Consider the following 13,713-nt stretch of genomic DNA (forward strand, 5'->3'; position numbering starts at 1 on the left):
TTCAACCACTCTGACAATCCATTGTTTTTATTACCACACTTATAGTATCATGAAATTATGATGAATTAATTTATCAGTTTCAGCAGAGTAGTTGAAGAATAACCTGTATTTGATCTGTTCATGAAAAATTTTAGGATAATGTCTTAAACAATAACTAAATGGTTTGTTAAACTTGAAAGATAATGAGTACGTAAATAATGATGTCATTCCTACTACTTATGAGTTTATATTCATGGGATCCCCCACCCCCTCTCAAAAATAATACAAGCTTTATGTATTTGTTTCCTGCATGTATTTGTTCAGAGTAAAAGATGGCGAGACCTTTACGTCTAAGAACAGTAACAGAAGGTTGTCGGAGCTGCCCATCTATACAGCTTTAAAGTAGATTAATCAAAGATAGTTTATTATTTAAAGTATTCTCTACTAAGTTCAGAAACATGATTTTATGTAAATAACTTTTTATTTCATTATTTGATGCTCAGAATTGCAGTATTCCTGTCCAAAATACGATATGTTAAATTTCATTTTGTTGGTATGCCTAGATGTCGGAACTGCCAATCTTAATGTGGCTTTTAAAGAAGGTGAATTAAATTTAGTTTTTAATTTAAAGTAGTCTATAGTAAGTTCGGAAACATGAATATTATTTAAATAACTTTTTATTCAATTAATTTATGCTTAGAATGCAGTATTGTAGTTTAAAAAGTATTATTACAGTTTCAACCATTATGGGAAATCTATTATATTAATATTTTTCCCGAGTAAAGGACGTGATAACAAAACACTTCTTCTCAATACATTATTGTCGCTAATGCATACTTACAGAGAAAAAAAAAATTAAGTTTTTACCTCGAATTTTATTAAGTCGGGAGAGGTGTTTCCTCTACGGTAATGTTTACTTTTAATGAGCCCTCTAACTTACTTTCTTACGCAAACAAAAGCAGTTCCAGTTACTCATTATTGGCTGAGAGGTGTGACATCGTTATGACGTCATGGGTTTCATAACCAATTACGAACGACTTTAGTCGAAAACTAAGTTTCACTCAAAGACAATACACGAAAGATGGGAAACTGGCTATAAATACCATTAAAAAAACATCATCCAACCCGTCAGAATGCGCGCCATCTATTGATCATGCCCTCAACTAAAACTCGGCTGTGGCGTAGCGCGGCTTTTTTAAATGTTAAAATTTATTCTTATGCTGCAATAAACTTCTCTTTATAAATTATTGAATACTAAATCGATTAATATTGCTTGTTAACATGATTATAGGGCTCTATCATAGCTTATGACTTATATATTAGGCATTTCTGAATCATTAAATAAAATCCTTCAGTTAATGTAACATTAATTGCTAAGTATCTTTATCTAAAATTGAGAGGGCAGTTAACATTAATTGCTAAGTATCTTTATCTAAAATTGAGAGGGCAGTTAGAATAAAACAAACTTATTCTCATATTATCTTATTATTTCACCAATATAGTATACAGTAATTACTTTCCTTTTTTTGGGCTTGCTCTTATGATTGTATACTGTACATACCTAAGCGACTGTACACATATGTTCTTGCAAAGAACATAAACAAAGTAAAAGAAATGGCACATGCTTCATTTGCATGCAATAGTCATACAAGTCATGCAAACAAAACATGCATATATCAGAATTTAAATAGCAAACAAAGCATGGGATAATCAAAACCAATAATATGAAATCAAAATGAAAAAGCAGACTTAACTTGCATGCTGATTAGGCAAAAGTTAAGCAATATTTGTTAATAAAACTAAGAAAAGTACAACAACAAAGTAGTAAAAGTAAGGTACCCTTTTATAACAAATGCAATGCTGTATTTTACAGAATACTGTATAAGCAAAAATCTAGGTTTAACTTAATTCTTATAAAAAGCAAATAAAAATTGAAATCACAAATCAAATAGGAAACAAACCTATTTATAACAATTTATTAAAATCTCATAGCCCAATTGTGGGAGTTCTCAAAAATGCATATTCGATTGGCACCCTTTTATGAAGGTAATATAACCAACACTTCTGCCTGGTATTTTCTAGTAAAATGCCATTTCTGCAAGAAGCATGCACATTCCTAAAAAAATTTGAAACAATTATTCTAATTGACTTGAACCATGTTTCTTTTTTGCATCATGTACAGTACAAGCAAATATCATAGGTTTTCACAACTTGCTGCCAAATGGTAAATTTACTTTGGAATACTATGTGGGGTGTTGGTACCAATTACAAGATTTCATTTTAAAAATTGAACAATTATGAGCATATAATGCAGAAACATAGATGAAACGGTAAGAATGGATCTTGTGGGAGCAGATATGCTGGTTTGCATGTAATTTTTTTATATTTTGAATGCTTTTATCCATACATATAGGAAAATTCAATCATAGATTAAAAGGTTAGTGAACTTGAAATTAAAGTAAAACACTAACTTAACTAACCTACTAATGCTCTCCCATATGAATGCTCCCACAAGATCCATCCTTCCTGATGAAACAACTTTGGTTTGCTAAATTAAGGTAAACATTTATAACTACAACCCAAGGGTAAGCTGCTGAGAATATAACATAACTACAGTATATATACAGTATATCAAAGTTGCTGTGAGTAGCCTATCTGGAAAAGGCATGGAGACCCAATATTCACGAATTGTATGACAGTGATAGGAATTGGTATGTTTATTTCATATTTCTAGAGATTTTCAAGATATGCAAATATAACTTTAAGGTATTTGTTTGAAATACAATTGACACCTGTAAATGACAAGAAAATATAGTTTTTCTAGTTGATTTTGATATGTTTTGCAAGATAGCTTCATTTCCATTGCAAATTACTGTTGACATGGTTAGGTAACTGTTGGCATGGTTATGGTACTGCTGATATGGTTAGGTTTACTGTTGACATGATTAGGCTACTGATGTGCACTACCAGGAAGGTTAGGTTGGTTATTGGGGTTTCAAATGGCAAATATTTTTTTCTAGTCGAAAATCACATATAAATATATTTTCTTTCCGCTTAGAGGGGTCCACCGTATTGTAAATATTTTCCAATATTTATTTCGGAATAACACTGCACCGACATTCAATTTTGCTTTGGTCTGTTTTATTTCTTCATTTTCTCTAAAGTCATCATGTACGTTGTAACAGATGTAATGGTTTTATTACCTTTCTTTATCCTGAGGAAAAGCATGAAAAATCATATGGGGAAAATCATTTTTCGTCCTATTGCAAACCACACAAGGGTGATGATGCTGGCTACGTCCACTCATGATTGAAATTGAATGCCCCGCTTTGTGAAAAAGTAAACAAACAGACGATGTAGGCAGGTGCAATGCTACCGCCATCTTCATTTCATGCCAGGTACTAAATTGTATGCGGCCGATGCGGCTGTGGCTTGAGCTTCCCATCTTTCGTGCATTGTCTTTGAGTTTCACTAGCATTTCAGCAGAGTAAAAAAGTTACCTGTCCAGTGTCCACTGGTATCCTTGTTTGACTGAATACTCGAATAATGAAGCAAAAAACGGCATTTTGTCTTCCTGTACCTATGGCAGAGGCAGTGGCTGGCCCTTCTGGCATTAATTTTGACAGGCCTTCGATTTCCTACCGATTGTTTGCAGTGCAATGTGGGTTACGGTGAATTTTATCATTATTTGTCTAGTGGTGGTAAAGAAGTTGTGATTGAATATGCTCAAAAGACATAATTTCATTCTAAAGCAAAAAAAGTGTTGTGGAGCTACTAGTATTTGTCGGATCGACTTCAACAGGAACGCCTTCAGGTGTGATCTGCCACGGTAAGTAGCCTTACTGTAAACCCTGTGGCTAGCGCGCGCAGCGCAACATTACCTCTTGCCGTACATGCCGTGCTTGCCAAGAATCTTTAAATATGCGGATAAGGCGCAAAGCGCTGTTCCGCCACGGCCTTACTGACAGCACACACAAATCGATCGTCACGGATATGTTGTCGCTCCCTACTTTGTTTGTTGTTGTCTCGGTATCGCCGCCATATGGGTTTTGGTGTTCTTCCGCCGATTTCGGTCGGCGGTCGAGTGGGCCCGCGGATCTGTAGGTGCTCCATGGATAGGTCTAGGTAGGTCTAGGGATTTTTCTGGAAAAACTCGTTGTTTTAACTCCAATTACATAGTAAATCTCCAAATCGGATGGTTTGCTGTCAAAATAAATGTTAAATCCGTTGGAACTACATTATTTCTGATGCAACAAATATATTTTTATTCCAGTTTTCCAATAATGGTTGAAACTGTAATTTTACCGTTTAAAATATGGTGTTAAATCTGGTTATGTAGGTATGCCTGCATCTTCATATCGTCTATAATGTTCCACGTCATTATCACTAATAGCGATAATTTTAGTGTAAATTTTCCTTTTTATGAATTATTTATTCCCAGTTGATGTTGTATTTAGTTATCGTAAGACAATTAACATGTTAAGTAATGAGGAAAATTTGTCATAAAAATACTCTAGCTAGCTTTCACGGCCATCTTTGAAGATGCAGTTGGTATATTTGCTCTGATTTTTTTTAGGTGGCCAATAGATGGCGTTAACGACTTGCTTATAGTGGAAAATATTGTAAATTGCTCTGTGGAGAAGAGATCGCATGGTGTCCACGTGGCCACTTTGGAGCATACAGAGAATTGCAGACAAAACTGAAATCCGATTTCATTAACTATTTTGATGCAATTTTCTGAGATAATGAATGGAAAGTCTTAATTATCATTCGTTTAGACAGAACACTGAAACTGAGCAAAAAAGGCTATGTAATGTGCCGTTTGAACATATGATAATTTCCTCTAATCTCATGACAATTACAGTTTAGTTTCATGAATAACTCCGACATGTCGACCAATATCATTGTATGTCACTTGATTAAAGAATTCCCATCTCAGAAGGCTATTTATTATAAAGAACAACAAATATACGCACTCACTGCAATTCTACGGATGGAGGTGCAATGTGAAATATGATAGGAGGGGCAAAAGGGTATTGTCGCAATTATTGCAAAATTAGTACAAAATAGCAAAACCATCTTTCCATCTAACACCATAAAATGATGTTTATTGGTTTTCTAACAGGATAAAATTAAGTTTATTGGGTTTTTAATGAAGATTGAGCTCAGAATAACAATAATTTTTAATTTGCTGGCAACAGGGCAGTGTTAAAAGCAATGGAATATTCGTTAGCATACCAGGGAATAGCTCTAGTATTTTGTCTAGGAGCAAACCAGCTTTAATTTGAAATAGGATAAAATGTATTCTGTTGGAATTTAAAAACTTGCATGCATGCACAATTCGCTGTTATTAAAATAGGTTTGCAATACTGCAATGTTGCCAGCAGGGCTAAATTCGTGAAAATAACTGATCTATAGCTTTGTTTTTTTTATAGGCGCTTGCACATTTTATTTGAAATTGAATAAAATGTAGTCTATTTGATTTTTAAGCTTCGAACTGAATGAAAGGTCGTCTACTGGGACTCTAATGACAATTATGCGTTCGAAATCACAATATTTTGCAATCTGCTTGCTTTACGGGAAAGTTGCAAGCAAGCTCATAATATTCAAAACAGCAAGATGATTAGGGTGTTTTTCGGGAACGAAACTGTTTTGCTTTAAATAAAAAAAAAAAAAAAATGGAAGTGATCGGTCTGCTATGCAGAAAATGTGGTCGAAAGTTTAGTATATTCCCTTTCAAACCTTTCTATTATTCCTCTCAGTTTCCCTTTCAAACATTTTTATCCTTCCTCTCAGTTTCCCTTTCAAATATTTTTATCAATCATCTCAGTTTCCCTTTCAAACCTTTCTATTTTTCCTCTCAGTTCCTCTCAGTTTCCCTTTCAAACCTTTATATTATTCCTCTCAGTTTTCTTTTTAAACATTTCTATCATTCCCCTCAGTTTCCCTTTCAAACCTTTCTATTATTCCTCTCAGTTTCCCTCATAATCTTTTCTATTATTCCTCTCAGTTTCCCTTTCAAACCTTTCTATGATTCCTCTAAGTTTTCCTTTCAAACCTTCCTATTATTCCTCTCAGTTTTCCTTTCAAACCTTCCTATTATTCCTTTCAGTTTCCCTCATAATTCTTTCTATGTCTCCACTATTTCTTTTTCAAACTTTTCAAAGCGTAATAATTTAGAGTAGTGTTTAAGGTTGTCAGATCGATTATATAGTAACTAAATGATTATATAGCTACTAAAGTGATTATATAGTTGCTAAATATAATTTATAGTTATTAAATACCAACTTACTTATAAAGACATTTACTAAGAGCAGATTTCTGTAGCTATATATCGAAATTAATTTACCGTTTGCCCCGGGGCCTGGTTGTCAGAGGCACTGAGGAAAGAGTACCTGCTTAAACAGGACAGACAACCTTTTGTCAGCAAACCTGGTCCTTTCACTTTCTGTCAAAATTCCCTCCATGGCCCAAAAACCCTAATAAAGTGGCCGTCCTCCTCTCAAAAAAAAAAAAAAAAAAAAAAAAAAACTTGAATAGTTTGTGGAGCAACAGTAATTGATTTTTCTGAGAATTGGAAGCCTCTCTAGCACCTGCTTTGCTGAGAGAAAGGGAGATGGTCCATTGGGCGAGAGGGAGAAGACATGAAAGAGAGAGGGAGAGAAAGGAGAAAGAGACATTCTTTTTTAAATTTGGCGGTTAATTTTCATCAGCGTAGATATTCACCTAATTTCCGGGGGCCTACGAAAAATAGACGCTGCCTTCCTAGGCATTGGACATTTAGGAGAGGAGACTGCCAATGGTGTCAATATTTGCTAATAGATGGCGTTAGCAAAGTTTTTTCTTTTAAGAGTTTATAAATGTAAACATGCAGTGTCAATAGTTAATATATATTCTGTTTTTGACACCGTAAAGTTTCCTTTGCATAATTGTATTTCTGTAATAATGTAATTCTGTCAAAATTTTTTAAATATCCTAGTTGCAATAGAAATTATTCATTAGACAAGGATTTATTATTTGGAAGTATACATTCTTTAGAATTTCCTAAATTTATGGTTTTGGCTCAAATATTTTTCAGAGCTGGGACATTCTCTAAGAGGCTTATAAGTTCATTTGGACAGATTTTTACTTATTGGTCGTTATTGCTTTAATTTAACACAAAAAACCGTTACATTTATGAGTATATGTATTGTTTAAAGTTTCCTAAACTCTGATCACATTTTGGTATTGGTTCAGATAGTTTTGGAAATTGAGACATTATCTAAGATACTGATAACTTTATTTGCACATACTGTATGATCAATCTTTATTGTTTTAGTTTTGAAGCGAAAGTTTCATTGCATACTTCGTAATTCCATTTTATAACGATTTTTTTTAAATGTTTAATAATCAGTTCCAAAAAGGAAGCACCACCATTCACTGACTGACTTAGTGTTTCTTCCAGTCTCCACCAGATGCTTGTATGTCTGAAGTTCTCAACTGTTATAAGTCTGTGTTTTGCTCAAGTAACCCAAGTTATTATTATCAAATTATATTGAAAACATCATTAATTTATTTCAAATTGTGTGTGAATACAAAGCTGCCTAATTATGTTGATATTTATTGGGGAAACAGTTACTACATATATGCTGTTTGTTCCTTCCAGGCTAATTTTCTACAAATCAAATGAATCTAGACTCCATGATGGTTGACATGCCATCTCCCTGGCTACTCAAGGGCAGAAGTTTGAAGAATTTCAATAATTACGGACCGGTGTGCCAAATGGCTATTGATTCTTTGTGGCTTCCTTGTTGCAAGGTAAGTTAGTCTTTGTTTTCCGGTTAGGATAAAGGCAGAAATTGTCTTTATGAGGTCATATTATTACTGAAATGGATGGTGATAGGCTACTGATAAGGATGTGGTGCTATAATTCACTCTAAGGGTTTATGCTTCGTACTTGAATATTTTTGAGTATTCACATGTAATTGGAAAGAATTTATAGGTCTACCTAAACATTTTTGTAGTGTATTAATTTGAATTTATGGTCTGATAAGTCTGACATATGTTAGTTACTATCACTTGACTTACTTAACCCACCACCAAGATATACTACCTGTCAGATGACCTACGTACCACCAAGATATACTCTGTGTTTTGAGCAGTTGAGACTTCGAATCTTTGCAAAATCTAGGGACACCCTAGAACTAAGCTATACATAGTGTGTAGAAAGAAGCACAACTGGGTACCATACCATTATCAGTGAAAATGAGTGGTAGATACTACCTACTGGTAAAATAAACAGTAAACCTTTGTGGTTATGCAGGCAAAATGTCAGCATCAATTAAACATGGTTTAACCCACAGAGCAATAGATACCAACTGGACCAAACCTAACCTAGGACACACTGACCTCTCAAGCCTTGGCTGAAATTTGGAATTTAATAAATTATTCCTTACGAAGGAGAAAGGATGGATTAATGGAGTATTTGACAAACCTTTATTTGTTTAACTGCTGCTTCAGGTAACACACTATTTCTTATTTGACAAATCTTTAGGTGAACTGCTACTTCTTGAAGTAACTCTGAAATCGCATGCTAGTAATTTCTTGTGCAATCTTTATTTTGTTTAAAATTCAAAGATGGTGATACCTTAAGATATTTCAAGTGGTAACTTGCAAGCTTTTTGACTTTTAGAACCTTTCGAGTAACTGCATGAGTTAGCCTACAGCTTCAAATATGGTTACAAGCATAGAAGAAGGATAGCCATTACAAAGTATGATTTTAGATTTAGCCTACAGCTTCAAGTATGGCTACAATCATAAAAGAAGGGTAGCCATTACAAAGTATGACTGAAGAGTTAGCCTACAGCTTCAAGTATGGTTACAGACATAGGAGAAGGGTAGCTATTACAAATGATTTTAAGAGTCAGCCTACAGCTTCAAGTATAGCTACAAGCATAGAAGAAGGGTAGCCATTACAAAGTATGATTGAAGAGTGAGTCAACAGCTTAAAGTATGGTTACAGACATTGAAGAAGGGTAGCCATTGCAAAGTATAATTTCCGAGTTAGCCTACAGCTTCAAGTATGGCTACAAGATAGAATAAGAGTAGTCATTACAAAGTGGACACATTGCTATACAAAGGTTAGCTTGGTATTATTATGTGGTGGCAAACAATTCTATTTCTGAATGTGTTTAGGATCTATTAGGGCCAAATTCTTCGGCCCTCGAATTACTGGAGACAATCTGGGCTCTGGTTGAATGTTGGCATAGATCAAACTGTGACCAGGCAGGACAGCCTTTAGTATAAAATTCACATCATGAAATAACATCACAGTCTGGGTAAATCATTATTTTAATCCCATATTCAGGATATTTTTAAAAACTAGGCTAAGACAATAGTATTACTTGTTTATTATGTTCCGTTCAGTATTAAATAAGCAACTTATTGACCAAATATAGCATAATTGATGCATATGAAGATTCGACTACATAAAATACATTGAAGTTCTTATTTCATTATTTATACCTGTTATCTGAACCCTTGTGCACACGGTTAAGGAAATCAATTAGCTATTCGTTTTATATTCTCAAAAGTTCCAAGTCAGTGAGGCTGCTGATAGATATGATGTGCATAATGTGACTTGCAGAAAAATAACTGCAGGCTTCGCAATGACCAATTACTACTACACAAAATATATCTGCTCCTGTACCCCATATTACTGTAGTCAAATGAGAATCTGATATATAAAACTTTAGTCAAAATATTTTGTCAGAAAAATTGAATTGTATCATTTAATGACATTTGTTAGTGTAAAATGGACCCTGTTTGATCAAAGGAGAGAAATCTTAAAATTAGAGGTATCTAGTAGCACGACCTACCTTTGTCGTTCCCAGCAACCGGCCATCTTTGCAGCAAAAATCAGTCATTAACCCTGGGTTGAGATTCAAAATAAAGCCTTTATTTCCCCAAAATAGCTGACATGAAAATTAAAGAAAATGAATATTAAATCCTAAAAAATCCATTAAACTTCATTATTAAAATTGTCCCTCATTATTCTCACTGTCAGAGAACCCAACAGTCTTTCTCAAATAAATGTCAATGGAGAATTCATTTCTGGTAGAGACAAAACCGAATCCATCTGTAAAAGAAACCACATTTATCAGAAATGTAATATTAAAGTATACCAATAATAAGTGTCGCACTGCACTTCCCCTCTCAGAGTATCTGAAAAATAACTGTCACTGTTTTCTAGATGTTCTTTATCCCATCACTCTACCGTAATCAATGGATCCACTTGCCTCCCTTGGCTTTCCAAGGTCTCTTGCGATGATTGTGTAGGCTTGTCTCGTCTTGTTCCAATGTTTTTAAGCTTTTTCCTTAACACTCGAGGCTGTCGTTGTGTATTCCAATCTTGTTCGCGTCACCCGTTGTTGGCCTAATTTAACCATTAATGTATCCAGTGCCTATTACACATTTTATGACTAGGGAATGTCGTCAACATAAATGGAACCGTCGAATAAAAAGCTATATACTATCGACCAGATTTTGGGTTTGTTGCAGACAAAACATCGAGATTACTATTTCAGAGAGATGGTTGCAGTAAATTTAGTTTATTTTGAGCAACTGCTGATATACCTTGAGAATTATAGCTTCATCTAATAGATAAAGTGTTTCACTGCTAAACTGTTATCTTTCACCAATTTGGATATCAGATATTCAGAGTTAAATAATTTTTCAGGATTTTTCTACAATCTGAGGGCTCTGAATCCTAATAATTCAGCTTGAATATGGATTTACGTCATGGAAGTGACTGCATGGGACATAGCACAGCAAGTTTTGGGAGTAGAGGCAAATGAATCTTCATTCAAAATCATCAGTTAGGACCAGCCTTATCACTATTCATCTGAACTGCCCTGGAGGGCTATTAATCTTCAACTTCACTAGTTTAAGGTAAGGGAAAATCTTCAATCTTACTAATTTGAGGGGCACGCCGACCGTCGAGTTTCTAGGAATGATCGAATTTTACTTGTTAATAGTTTTCAACTGATTGTCTGTCTAGATAAACATCTTCTGAAGGAATAATGTTAAAAAAACTTTTAGACTGGTTTATCGACAATTTCATTCGTCGCTTGTATTGCACTGTGAACCACAAATTGTGAAAAAGACTTGTAAAATGTTTGTAAAAAACGTCTGTATGAATAATTCGTTATTCTTTGTTTTGTACTTTTATGCATAAAGAACATATCTAGCAACGTTATTGCTTAAAAAGGATGTTGTATCTACGCGATATACAAATCCTCTGTACTTTCAATAGGAATTACTCTCAGCGAAGTTTGCTGTGTATGCTTGTGTGTTTGATATTGATGTTAATATGAAAACCCACGAATAATCTAATTCTGCTCCGGAAGGCTGTCTCCCAGCATGTGTGCCCAGGTGTTGGCAGCAAGGGTTTTACCTGCTGCAGTTCTCCGATTGATGTTGACTGACACTCATGTCCTCTGCACAAGTTGCAGGGGGCATGACTGTAGCCCTAAATCTATCCGTTCTGGGCGTTGCTCTTGGTCGCCCCGGCAGTGGGCGAAGTCTACAGGAAGGAAACATGGAAAGACCTCAAGGTCTTTGCATGTCACTGCCGCCAGACCCTTGGTCAGGCCAGTGCTTCCTCAGCCCCTGAGAGGACCTAGGCTTTGAAGGACGCTTGCTGAAGTGCCCAGCTTTCTTCTACCTCTGCAATAAGTGAGTCTTCCTTATGTAAAGGACCGAGGGATTGTATATCATGGAGAATTAGATTTTTTATGTGGTTAGGAACCAATTGGTTACTTAGCAACAGGACCTACAGCTTATTGTGAGATGCGAACCACATGATATCGTGAAATGAATTTCTGATCACAAGAAATAAATTCCTCTGGTTCTGCATTGGCAGTAGCGGGGAGCTAACTCTGGTTACCAAGTTGATAGGGGGCTACTACGTAACCCACTCGTCTAACGAGGAACATCCTTGTGTAAAGGACCTCAGGTGTGTATAGTTAGGAAAAATATTAATTGCTTTAAAAATTTTTAATTTTAGAGCGGTTCATGGACAATTTTGTTCATGGCTTGTACAGCACTGTGGACGACAGATTGTAAAAAACGTAAGTGTCATTGGATAAAATTTGAGATATACACTATTTTGGACTGTTTCACATGTAAATAAACATATCTTGAAATTTTATTGCTAAAAGAAATGTTTAGATTGGTTCATGGACAATTTTGTTCATCGCTTTTATTGCACTGTGAACAACAAATTGTTAAAGGCATGAAAAACGAATGTGCAAAAAATTGATTAAAAATGAAAATATTCCGTTTTCTCCAGCGTTAGTGTCATAGAGAAAACATCTTATAAAGAGATATTGATAAAGAGCTTCAAGAATCCAGATATACCTGATTTATTTTTTTTGCGTCCAAAATTATTGATCTTTGCTGTTTCCTGAAAGCTGCTTTTTTTTTTTTAACCGAAGGCTTAGATCTCCAAGACAACTAAAACAGGACTTGTGTTTATTCATTATTATTTGTAGAATAAGTGGCAAACTTGAAGCAGGGCCCTTCAATCATAAGGTAACAACAAACACTTTGTTTATAATGGGACGTTTAGGCGTCAGTGCTCCCAATAAATGGAAATTTTATGTAACATAAATTAAGAAAGAGCATGGTTTAATTCATTCGATTGTATTATTAATTTCAGGGAATATTTGTTATATGAAGAAATAGTTTTAGTACAAGAATCAGCTTTGTGTCATATTTTCATAGCTATTACAAAATAAGCAATAATTTTTTCTTTTGCTATTTTCCCAGAACTTAGTTTTTTCCAAACAAAATTCTGATTTTTCCAAGAGGACCGAACTAAATTCAGTGAAACTTCATTTTTGAGTTAAACTTTTTCTGTTGCATATAATTTTTTTAGACTTTCAAAATGTTTTTTCAAACTGTATGAAAATAAGCTTAGAGGTCGAATTTTTAAATTTCCCATCGAGAGAATTTCCGTTATTTGATGCAGAATAAGTGATGAAAATTTGAAGCAAATCCCTCCTGTCATAAGGTTGAAACAAGCATATACTTTACTAGCAATTTAGCAATCCTTACTAAAAGCATATTCATCTGCAGCTTCAAATAAGTGACTCGCTAGTGTTTTTTAACTATTATGTCATTGACTTTTACCCTATAGTATTCTTTTTCAAATGATAAGTCGTATGTATACAGAAATTTATGTATGAAAAAATCCAGCCACGTTTCACGGGCAGAACCAGCTCTGTTTCAGGGAATCCCTTCTCACCCCCACCCGCTTCGGAGGGGCTGGGGAACGTAGGATGAAACCTCATTAAAAACTATCTTATGGGTCCCCACTATAACCCTGCCAAGTTTCATGCCCATCTGACCAGCCGTTTGGCCCTGATTGAATGACAGACGGACGGACAGATATAATGCCCATGGGCCTTATGGTGTCGGCGCTCCCCTCAAGGTAAGGTAAGGGAAATTTCGCTAAATATTAGTATGCAACATCCCAAGGTTAAGGCGAATCATTCCTGAACCAAGCTAGGGTTGGATAAGTAGATCCTTAGGGAGTTAGGGGTGGTTGGTGTTTTGGGCAAGAATAATCTGATCAGTCTTGGTTGTCCCAGCTCAAGTTAGGTTATGACAAGATGGCCTGTGTAGGCTTCATTTGGTCTTAACCTATTTATAAACACTAAGTGAAATGGACCTATAATCTCTATATAAACA

Source organism: Macrobrachium nipponense, chromosome 3 (assembly GCF_015104395.2).
Source record: "Macrobrachium nipponense isolate FS-2020 chromosome 3, ASM1510439v2, whole genome shotgun sequence".
Classification (NCBI taxonomy): Eukaryota; Metazoa; Arthropoda; class Malacostraca; order Decapoda; family Palaemonidae; genus Macrobrachium; species Macrobrachium nipponense.